The sequence below is a fragment of the Mustela erminea genome, chromosome 9, assembly GCF_009829155.1.
Source record: "Mustela erminea isolate mMusErm1 chromosome 9, mMusErm1.Pri, whole genome shotgun sequence".
In the NCBI taxonomy this organism is placed as follows: domain Eukaryota; kingdom Metazoa; phylum Chordata; class Mammalia; order Carnivora; family Mustelidae; genus Mustela; species Mustela erminea.
Genome location: NC_045622.1, coordinates 41514198 through 41526515, shown reverse-complemented (window position 1 = coordinate 41526515; position 12318 = coordinate 41514198). Strand labels below are relative to the sequence as shown.

At 37.8% G+C, this 12318-nt stretch overlaps 1 long non-coding RNA gene across 1 annotated transcript in view; it reads right to left on the bottom strand.

The window, feature by feature from the left end:
* Window positions 1-2406: 2406 nt before the first annotated feature.
* Window positions 2407-12318, bottom strand: part of LOC116599244 — a 56280-nt gene continuing 46368 nt past the window's right edge. The window contains exon 3 of the long non-coding RNA XR_004289294.1: window positions 2407-2446. This is a non-coding gene — a long non-coding RNA (uncharacterized LOC116599244). The remainder of the gene's footprint in view (window positions 2447-12318) is intronic.

Here is a 12318-nt window from a genome sequence, read left to right as displayed (position 1 = left end):
ACCTAGTTCCCAACCACCAGAGCCCATCTCTGAACACAAGCTCCCAAGTTATGGATACTTGCACATAGACTCAGGAACCACCTTCCCGCACAGATTTCTATTGTTTGCTGCAAAACTTGTTGATTCTACACAGCTTGTCTTAACTCCTTCCTTTTGATCCATCTGTTCCTTTTAATCACCAATGACCACACCCTCACCCCAGCACAAGCCCCCCTGGTGACCTCTGATGGCATCATCTGACTCACCTCACGGTATCTGTCTTGTCTCCAGCTGCCCAGGGATGCTGGGAGGACAGATAGAACAAAGTCCTTACTGCACAAAGGGCAGCTTTAATTCCACATTCCCGCATTCTCCAGGTCTCAATTTCTATCATTAACCTTTTGCTAACTCTGCAAAAATGCTTACTTAGTGACACTGCATTGTGATTCAATTGAATAGGAAGAATGGCTTTTGTTTTGAGCAAGCAAAGACCTTAGTTTTTTTTTTTTTTTGAGTAAAACTTCTAGATTTTATTTTTATTTATTTACTTTATTTTTTTAGTGTTCCGAGAGTCATTCTTTATGCACCACACCCAGTGCTCCATGCAATACGTGCCCTTCTTAATACCACCACCGGACTCACACAACCCCCCATCTCTCGCCCTCCAAAACCCTCAGTTTGTTTCAGTGTCCACAGTCTCTTGTGGTTTGTCTCCCCCTCCGATTTCTCTGAAAGATACAGATGTAGTGAAAAGAAGGGCCATCTGTACCCCAGTGTTCATAGCAGCAATACCACAGTCACCAAACTGGAAAGAGCCAAGATGCCCTTCAACATACAAATGGATAAAGAAGATGTGGCCCATATATGCAATGGAGTATTACGCCTCTATCAGAAAGGATGAATACCCAACTTTTGTATCAACATGGACGGGACTGGAAGAGATTATGCTGAGTGAAATAAGTCAAGCAGAGAGAGTCGATTATATAGTTTCACTTACTTGTGGAGCAGAAGTGAGCTGAGGGAAAGCAAAGACCTAATTGTTTTGATTTAGTTTTCTAATTCCTCTCAACCTGAGTTGGCACAATCTCCAGTGATCTTCTCTCTACTCTCCCTATCTTCCCTCTTCACCTTCCCTCCACTACACACACACACACACACACACACACACACACACACCCCATCTCCACACCACACACACCGTAGTCCATCTAGGTTCATGACCACAATAGAGCCTTGTTGTGTCCTATATCCCCCATTACAGCACTTGGTTCATGTTTCTCCATAAGCTTTTTCTAGAGCCTTTGCCCTGGGATTGGATCCAAGCCTATGAATTAGTTAGAGACATGTCAGAAAAGGGAATCAGCTTAGAATGGCCTCAGAGTTCTCCCAGATTCTGCTCCTCTGGATATTTTTGTTCATTTGTTTGTTTGCTTGAAGTATGCTCCACACCAACATGTGGCTTGAACTCACGACCCTGAGATAAAGAGATGCATACTCTCCCAACTAAGTCAACCAGGCACCCTGTTTGTCTGAATATTTTTACCCATTTGCTTGAGTGCCCAGGAATCCTCCCTGAGCTAGATGAACATTTGGGACTTGGTGTTTTGGCCAGGTTGGTTGTCCTTACTAGATTTTTATTTACACTATGTTTCTGTTCTTTTTGTTTTACCATCTAGTCTCTCAGTATATTCTGCACATAGGGCTATTTACATATGATAATACTCACAGGAGTGGATGATAACTATCAATTCTGTCAGAGAAGCTAAGGAAGTTCTTGGATTTTAACTCCTTCCTAACTTGAATGCTTTGACTCTGGAGTCCAATTTTATAAAACTGGCAAGTGTTTTAAAACAGAGCCTCTTTGCAAAGGCTTGATCTATCTTTGCAGTCTTAGAAATTTATTTTTCTTTTGTTACATTTTTTCTTTATCAAAGTAATATAAACACACTTCAGGGAAGAGACAAATGAAAAAATATTCAATCTCAGCCCTCAACAAGAAATGTTAGCATTTTTCTACTGTTTTCCTTCTCTAGCCATTTTTTATGAATACAGACATTATGAACAGAATTATGATCATAGAATTTTTTCTTCAATTTTATTGTAACTAATTATTCTACCCCACTTGTGGTTTTTAGTTATTTGACTATTTGCTCTTTAACTGCCTTAGGTTAAATGCTTGAGTTAGGAGATACATAAGAGACTTTTCCAAGTGACTTTTTTTACTCATTTCAAGGGCAGCCAAGACCAAGTAATTGTCTAATAAATACCATCAGTTTATCACTAAAACTGTAAGAAGTAGTATTTCTTTCTCCCTCAAAAAGGACCTGAATAACAACAAACCACCAAATGCTATTGCACAAACATTCATCAGATGCTTAATGAAATTTATTATCATGATCACTGTTTCCTTCTTTCTTCTTTTTTTTCCTCTCTCATCTTCCAGCAGTTGGTACTGTGCCAATAATATCTGAGGATACAGAGATGAATAAGATAGAACTTAAAAAAAGTTTTAACTAAACAGCATATTTACTTATTTTTATTTTATTATGATATTTAAAGAGATCTAAATTAACAAAATTTTTTTCAAGATTTTATTTGTTTATTTAACAGACAGAGATCACAAGTAGGCAGAGAGGCAGGCAGAGAGAGGAGGAAGCAGGCTCCCCGCTGAGCAGAGAGCCTGATGTGGGGCTCAATCCCAGGCCCCTGGGATCATGACCTGAGCCGAAGAAGGCAGAGGCTTTAACCCACTGAGCCACCCAGGTGCCCCTAAATTAACAAATTTTAATGAAAACTGTTGAGAAACTAGATGACAACCATAAAAATTTAATCTTAGCAATACTGTATCATAATATATTACAAATGAATTTTTTTCCAAAGACACCACTGAAAAATCAATATAAAAAAGATCATATTTATTTCAGCTATGGAGGAAGACAAAAATTTCCAAAGATAGAAAACCTAAGTGAGAAGGAACAGCCCACAGTCTCTCAGTTCAGACCTGAACTTCCTCTTCTAGAAAACTTTACCAAATCCTGCCATCAAGCTGCTCCTGGGGCTCTTTCTAGGCATCTTAAGTCTCCTCTTTGTCACTGTCACTTCACTCACTAACGTCCAAAGTTCTCAGCAGTCTTTCGCGATCTGCTCCTTCTCTACCTGGGTCATGTCATAATAATATGCAATATCTTTCTCTTGCCTCCTTTGTCCACTCCCGCTCAGATCTAAAGATCTAGGGCTGTAAGTTTGTTGCAAGGTTGTAATCGATTTAGACATTCTACTACTTCAGATACTAGCTGATACATCAAAAACAATTCAGTAAATGTTACTGTAAACATTATTCACAAGACTTCTACTTTCTATTAGCACTGTTACTACTATTATCACTCCTTCCATAACTGCCACTGCCCTTCCTCCTCTCATTATTCTGATTATGACCTATTATGGTTATGACAATGATTTGCTAGATCCTATGGCTAACATAGGATGAGTATTACCATCTTTATTTTCACTCAAAGAAATGAGATTGGAGAGCTCAAGTTAATTGCCTAAGATTTAAAAGTTAGGAAGTCAGAACTCAAATCTAGACTGCCTGACTTAAAACCTTGCTTCTTCTTCCATATTGTAATCATTTCTAACTAGAAGATTGTGTTATGTGAATCTTCATTTTGAAAATAATGACATGGTTCTTGGAGAACTTAGAGAAGTACATCTGAACTACATAAGTGGGATTATGCCCATTTCTGAAATTAACAATCAAAAAGTCAGCTGAACTGGTGTCAAATATTTGGCTGAAACTCACAAAAGCAAGGCATATCCAGAGCCAACAAAAGCAGCTTGGCTTCTCCTATTCTGAATTTTTGCCATTGTTTAAAAATATAAAAACAGAATGTAACATGTTGGAAGTAAAATGTCAGCCAATGTCCTTAGTCAAAACTGGGAATTGCTTTATTTTCATAATGTTCTAAAGATGTTATGCAAACATTATGACCTACTGAATATATTATTTGATTTTTTCATATGGGGCATTAAAATGTATAATAAGATGTTTTAATTTAAAAAGCATACTCATATTTGCAGGGAAAAAATATCCCCCGAATTATTATACAATGCTTATAAACACCCTTACATATATTCTATTTAAGAAATTATACTAGAAACATGTATATTTCCTTTTTTTCTCCTCCGGTTTATCATAAGCAAATTGCATTGTAAGTATAGAGTCCCCTTGAGACCCAACTGCCCATTTTTAGATGCAATAATGTTACTTATAGATATCTACATACACTATCAAAATTGAAGAAAAACATCTGTCATGCATAATGATTCTTCCATTTTAAGATTAGTTTTTATCCTGGAAGTTGAGTGTGTGTCCAAGCACATAGGACATAGAAGAGGCCAGTTGTTTGTATTTTTCATCCCTAGCTCTGACCTAAATCTCTATTAAGTCTCCATCCTGTGGTAGCTTCCTTGGGCCAACTACTTTACAAATATTTTAACACTCCCCCCCAAGTGGAAAACAATATGTATTTCTGGCAGAGGTTTTGAGAAGGGAGAACAAAAAAAAAAAAAAAAAAAAAAGACAGAATTATAAACATGCTAATATCTTCATCTTATGCAATAGGAAGTTGAGAAATACTGTCTCAAACTGATAAGAAAAGGGGCACCTGGGTGGCTTAGGTCATGGTCCCAGGGTCCTGGGATCAAGCCCTACATCAGGCTTCCTGCTCAGCAGGAAGCCTGCTTCTCCCTCTCCCACTCCCCCTGCTTGTGTTCTCTCTCTTGCTGTCTCTCTCTCTCTGTCAAATAAATAAATAAAATCTTTTAAATAAATAAAATTGATAGGAAAAGAAAGATAAAATTTAATAATATACTAGTAAACCAAATTCAACAGTGCATTAAAAGGATCAAATACTCTGACTATTAATCAGAGTTTCTTTTTAAGATTTTATTTATTTATTAGAGAACATGGTGGTGGGGGAGAGAGAGAGAGAGCACAATCATGGGGGCGGGGGCAGCAGAGGGAGAAGCATGCTCCCCTCTGAGCAGAGATCCTGATATGAGGCTTGATCTCACAACCTTGGGATCATGATATGAGCCAAAGGCAGATGCTTAACTGACTGAGCCACCCAGGCACCATTTAATCAGAGTTTTCCAGAGAAAGAAGCCAATATGACATATATCTGTATGAGAGGAGATTATAGGAATTGGCACATGTAACTATAGGGACCAAGAGGACCCACAATTTGTTATTTGCAAGCTGGAGAATCAGGAAAGCTGTTATGTAATACAGTTCAAGTCTAAAGGCCTGAGAACTAGGAGAGCTGGTGTTGTGAATTCTAGATCAAGTCTATAGGCCCCAAAACTAGGAGGGCCAATGTGCAATAGCAAGATAAAAATGGATGTCCTAGCTCAAGCAAAAGGAGCAAATTCACTCTTTCTCCACCTTTTTGTTCTACTAAGGCCTTCAACAAATTAAATGATAAAGATCTTGAGGGAGATCTTTATTCAGTCTACCAATTTAAATGCTAATCTCTCCCAGAAATGCCCTCACAGATGCACCCAAAAATAACATTTTACCAGCTATAGGACATCTCTGAGACCAGTTAAGTTGACAAATAAAGTTGACCACAATAATGACCAAGTAGAATTTTTCCTGGGAAGCAAGAATGGTTCAACATATGTCAATCAATTGATGTGATACACCACATTAACACAATGGAAGAAAAAAATGCCCTCATGATTATAAGTGCAAAAAAGCATTTGACAAAATTTAACATCTTTTCTTTACAATAACCCTTAATAAGGTAGCTGTAGAAGGAAATTGTCTCACCACAATACAGGCCATATATGAACAACTCAGAGTGAACATCATATTCAACTGTGAAAGACTGAAAGCTTTCCCTCTAAGATGTGAAATAAGGCAAAGATACCCAGTTCTGGAAGCCCTAACCAGAGCAACTAGACAAGAAACAGTAATAAAAGGCAACCATATCAGTATGAAGTAAAATTACCTCTGTTTGCAGATAATTGATCATTTGTATAGAAACTCTAAAGACTTAACCAAAAAAACCCAAACAAACCTTTAGAAATAAGAAACAGGGGTGCCTGGGAAGCACAGTCTGTTTAATGTCTGCCTTTGGCACAGGTCATGATCCCAAGGTCCTGGAATGGAGCCTTGCGCTGGGGTCCCTGCTCAGCATTGAGTCTGCTTCTCCCTCTCCTTTAGTTCCTCCCCCAGCTTGTGCTCACTCTCTTATTCTCTCTTTCACTCAAATAGATAAATAATATCTTTTTTTTTTAAAGGAGAAACAAATTCAGTAAAGTTGCAAAATCCAAAATCAATATACAAAAATCAGTCATTTTTTTTAAAGATTTTATTTTTTTTTATTTGACAGAGAGCGAGCGAGCACAAGCAGGGGGTGTGGGAGAGGGAGAAGCAGGCTTGGGCTGGGCAGGGAGCCCAATGTGGGGCTCAAGCCAGGACCCTAGGATCATTACCCAAACTGCAGGCAGACGCTTAACCGACTGAGCCACCCCTTAGTCATGTTTCTATGCACAAACAACAAACTATCAAAAAAGAAAATTAAGAAAACAATCTCATTCACAGTAGCAACCAAAGGAATAAATACTTAGGAATAAACCAAAGAGGTGAAAGACTTGTATATTTGTATTATTTAAAATTATAAAACACTGATGAAGGAAATTAAAGCAGACATAGGTAATTAAAAAGACACCTGTATTCATGAATTGGAAGAATTAATATATTAAAATGTTCATACTGCTCAAAGTGATCTAGAGATTAAAGATCTAATACACAGCAATGAAACTATACTTAACAATACTGCTCTTAGATGTTGCAGGAGGGTCAGTAACATATCCTCCTACTGAGAAGGTACTTTAAGACCCAAAACAAAGCAAGCACTCCATACCATTTATACAGTGTTTAATTCAGGGTAACTTACTGATGGGGAGAGATCAGGCAGAGTGGGGATCCAGGCTGTGAGCAGCCATTCTGCACCCAGCTCCAAACTTAATCGCCAGCTCTCATGGAGTGAGGGACATGGTGATGAGGTCACAGGGAAGTTATCTAAAGTGGTACAGCTGTGCGCCAAAAGATCTCTACGAGTTTCCTAAAGTGGAGCCTTCTGTGTGCCACTGTAACTAAGATCAGCCTTCCCACATTCCTGTCTGGGCATACATTACCCTCCACAGGATCTGGAACTCTAAGCCCTGGGAAGGTCACTGGGCAGACATGAACAAGATAGAGGGCCAAAGATGGAGTCCATGTTGTTAGTCTCCTTCAGCTGTTATCACATGCATGAAATTTGCTAAAAGGGTAAATCTTAAGTGTTCTCACCATAGAAAGAAAGAAGGGGAAAAAAAAGAAAAAAACAGGGGCACCTGGGTGGCTCAGTGGGTTGAGCTGCTGCCTTCGGCTCGGGTCATGATCTCAGGGTCCTGGGATCGAGTCCCGTATAGGGCTCTCTGCCCAGCGGGGATCCTGCTTCCTCCTCTCTCTCTCTGCCTGCCTCTGCCTGCTTGTGATCTCTCTCTGTCAAATAAATAAATAAAATCTTAAAAAAAAAAAGAAAGAAAAAAACAGAAGAAAAGATAAGAACATAGTAGCCATGTATGGTGATGGATATGTTAGTTTGATTGTGGTGATGATTTCACGATGTAAGTGTGTATCAAAACATTAGCCCACACACCTTAAATATGTACTATTTATATTTGTCAATCTTACCTCAATAAAGTTGGGGAGAAAAAAAATGAAAAAAGAAGTAGAGTTTGGTACACTTCATAAATTGATGTAAATATTTAAGAAATGATATGTAGTAATAGAATCATCAAAAACTGTCAAATGTAGAATGGCAAATAGTGAGTCAGTTAACATCTCATTTTTCATTATGCTAAGTAAATAGATGCTATTTGAATTTAATTGATCAAGCAATAAAATTATAAATATTTTGCTGATAATAATGGAGGTGACCACTAGGAGATATAAAAGTAGAAAGGATTCAAAGTAATCATGTCCAGAAAGTGAAGCTGGCAAGGAGAAGAGGAACATATTTTTTTCTATTTTGTAATTCTGTTTTTCATTTTCTAAATATATAAATTTATTATTTTGAAAATAAAAAAAAATCTAATAAGGACCATTTTCTTTATACTGAAGACTCACATAATATTAAGGATTATGTTCCTAGAATTTCAGGCCCAGGTATGGGCAATGATTTGATTGAATTGATCTCAATGCATTTCAACAAATATTTGTCATTAGCTTAGTTTACATCTTCCTGATCTCTGGTTCCATTTTATGTAATTATTTATTGCCTGGTCTTGTCACCAGGATTATAAACTGTGAGGGCAAAGACTAACACGTTTTGGCTTTTGCCTCCTCCACTGTAGAATTAAAGCAGTTTATTAAATGCAAAATCAGACAAATGCAGAACTAAACACAGGTGGGTCAGTCAGAGGGTCAGAACACTTCAACAAAATGACCAAAGAGAAGTTATAAAGTAGAAGGAGTGTTCAACAGTGGGATAGGTAACTTTGCAAAATACCATACTCAAAAAAATCAGAGTCTAGTTGGCCATTTGTCTGGTATTCTTGCATTGAAGACATGTATATTATTGGACACCAAGAAATTTAAGAAAAGATAATGCTCTACTTACACAGTCTTTCTTAATCCTTACAACAGTGTACCTAGCTATGTAAAAACTACCCCGGTTTTGCAGTAAAGGCAACAGGGCTGAGAGTGGTCCAGTAACTTGCCTTCATGCATCCAGCTAGAAAGACGTAGAACCTGAATTTGAATTCATACCTACTTTTTTTCAAAGTCACACTCTCCAAAGATATTTGCAAACGACACACCAGATAAAGGGCTAGTACCCAAAGTCTAGAAAGAATTTATCAAACTCAACACCCAAAGAACAAAGAATCCAATCAAGCAATGGGCAGTAGACATGAACAGACATTTCTGCAAAGAAGACATCCAGATGGCCAACAGACACATGACAAAGTGCTCCACATCACTTGGCATCAGGGAAATACAAATCAAAATCACAGTGAGATACCACCTCACACCAGTCAGTAGGGCTAAAATTAACAAATTAGGAAATGACAGATGTTGGTGAAGATGTGGAGAAAGAGGAACCCTCCTACACTGTTGGTGGGAATGCAAGCTGGTGTAGCCACTCTAGATAACAGTATGGAGGTTCCTCAAAAGGTTGAACGTAGAGCTAATGTATGACCCAGCAATTGTACTACTGGGTATTTACCCCAAAGGTATAAATGTAGTGATCTGAAGGGGCACCTGCACTTTAATGTTTATAGCAGCAATGACCACAATAGACAAACTATGGAAAGAGCCCAGATGTCCATCAATGGAGACGTGAATGGATAAAGATGTGTTACATATATACAATGGAATACTACTCGCCATCAAAAAAAAAAAAAAAGAAATCTCGCCATTCAGAACAAGTGGATGGAACTAGAGGGTATTATGCTGAGTGAAGTAAGTCAATCAGAGAAAGATAATTATCATATCTCACTGACAGGAGGAATTTAAAAAACAAGACAGAGGATCAAAGAGGAAGGGAGGGAAAAGTGAAACAAGACAAAACCAGAGAGGGAGACAAACCATAAGAGACTCTTAATCTTAGGAAACAAATTGAGAGTTGCTGGAGGGGGGGGTGGTAGAATGAGATAACTAGATGATGGACACTGGGGAGGGTATGTATTGTAATGTGCACTGGGTATTATATAAGACTGATGAATCAGAGACCTGTACCCCTGAAACAAATAATACCTTATATGTTAATTTAAAAAATATATAGTAAAAAAAAAAAAGCCACACTCTCCTTAAATTCTCTTTTAGCTCACAGCATTCTATGATGCTCTGAAACTTGCCAAAAAAGAAAATGTCCATTCTGTGACCCCGCCCAATCACTCAATTTACTGAAATATCCAGATTTGTTAACAGCATCACCTTATCCAAATGCTTGGTGTATTCTGAGTAACAAACAAAATTTAGCGAAGTCTCAGGAACTTACATATTTAGATTAGCTAGTAGTTTGTGTTCTTGCTATTATAGTCTCTAAGTTGAATAGAAGGAAACTGAAACAACTTTCATTTTACCCTGCTTCTGTCTGTACATGACAGTTATTGCAGAACAAATGCTCTTCCAATGATTGTTCAGCAAAAGGTCATCCATAGCAGGTGCTGGACATTTAGTTCTGTGTATATCTTCTTGCTTGGACCAGTTTTGTGGCAGCAAGGCTGCTCTTTTCCAGTAGAAACCTTTGAAAAATTGTGTTCAGAGTCTAAATTTGGCCTTCCATCTATTAAAGCACTAAAAATGATTTTTCTCATTTTAAATTTATGAACCTCTTCTCATTCCTAACTCCTAAATAAAAATCATTGGCCAATATACTTTCAGAGTCATGAAAAACAACAATTTCAGCTATTTGCCAATGATAAAACCTATATATATTCATTACAGAAAATTTAAAATATACAAATGTGTAAATAATTTTCTAGGGGGTTTTATATTACATATTTTATAATATAATATAACATTAAGTGTTAATAATCTCCAATATCAGTATTAATATTTTCATAATAGGGAAATTTACAGATGATGATAAGTCACCAGATTCACGTTAAAACTCAATTATAAGTATGATTGATGCATTGCTGCTCTTGCACTAAAAACAGTCTAATCAATACTGAAATTTGGAGAACAAAAATATTGTTTTAAAAGGGCTGTTCTCATTCTCATTTCGTTTCTTCCCTGCACCATTACTCTGTTGTCATAATGAAAAGTAAGAGGCTCTGATTTAACTGATGTTCCATCCCTTCTCCTGCAAAACAGAGTCCTGAAAACAACCTTTTTTAAAAATTTTTTTTTTTATTTGAGAGAGAGAGAGAGAGAGAGGTGGAGGAGGGACAAAGAGATAGAGAATCTTAGGCAGACTCCACGCTCCTGAACATAGAGCCTGACATTGGGCTATCCCTTAACCCTGAGATCATGACCTGAGCTGAAATCAAGAGCTGGAAGCTTAACCAACTGAGCCACCAAGGCACCCCTGAAAGCAATCTTTTGACTTGAAAATCAGAGCTTTACATCACATTTCCTAATCTACAGCCATCCTCCCTGTTCAATCCAGAGGATGAGGCTGCCTGCATGGCATGATTTCCAACAGTGCTCATGGCTCATTACCCTCATTACTTCCTTTTTCATCCTCCAGTGGTGTGTGATATATCCACCATTTGAGTGTATCCTTTGAATTAACAATATTAGAAAAGCCCTCTGAATTTCAAACGTTTTGGCGTTAAAAGTAACATTAATTTATTTGCCTGGCAGAAATGTATTCATCTAGTGTTCTACTCCATTCCACCTCTAACCCCACTGCCACTGCCTTAGTTTAGGTGTTCATAATTTCTCTTTTACATAATTCAAATAGTAGTCATTTAGTCCCTCAATAAATATCTACTATATTCCCCAAACTGTGTTAGGTATTGATAACCCAAAGAAAAATAAGACATATTCTCAGTTCTCAAACGATGTTGATAAACCCATGAGACTGTAACAACTCAGAGGAGGAATCCTAATTGGTCTCCAAGCCTCCATTTTTGCCCTGTCCAATCATGTGGTTGGGACAATCTCTCTGAAATGGGGGGGGGGGGGGGTATCTTTTTCCTGTGTTTAAAACTCATCTCTGACTCTCCATTCAAGCTCGTAGTGTGGACTTGAGCATGGACTCAAGAGAGATAAAGACTTGGCTCTACCATGTATTAGCTACAGGACCTAAGTCAAGTGACAGTCTTTTCAGTTCCTTATGGTTTCTAAGCCACTTCATAATATTTTTTAATTTTTTTTTCAGTGCCTGCCTCTTGAGGAGTTTGTGTGAGAATTAAATGAAATAATGTATATAAAGCATATAGCAAAGTGTCTGAGACAGTAGATGTGTAACAGATGTTCAACATTATCATTTAATGAAATGGCCCTCCTCTCTCCAGCCTCATGTCTGTCTCATCCCTTCCCTAAATGCCACCTCCAATCTGGCCATCCCAATCTCCTTGTAGAATTTGTCATACTGTCTCTGTCTTCTCTCTTTTGTGTATCTTCTTTCATTCTGTCCTCAGGCTTCTCTATGTGACTACCTCATACTCAGTTTTATGGATTCTCCTCCTCTGAGGGGCTTCTTTGACCTATCAGGGTGGGTTTGATCCCATCTTGTGCTCCCAAAGATGTCATCATGAGAAACAAAAAAAATTAAAAGCTTAGAAAGACCTCATTAGGATAAGTCAGCAGAGCTGAGACTAGAATCCAGTTTC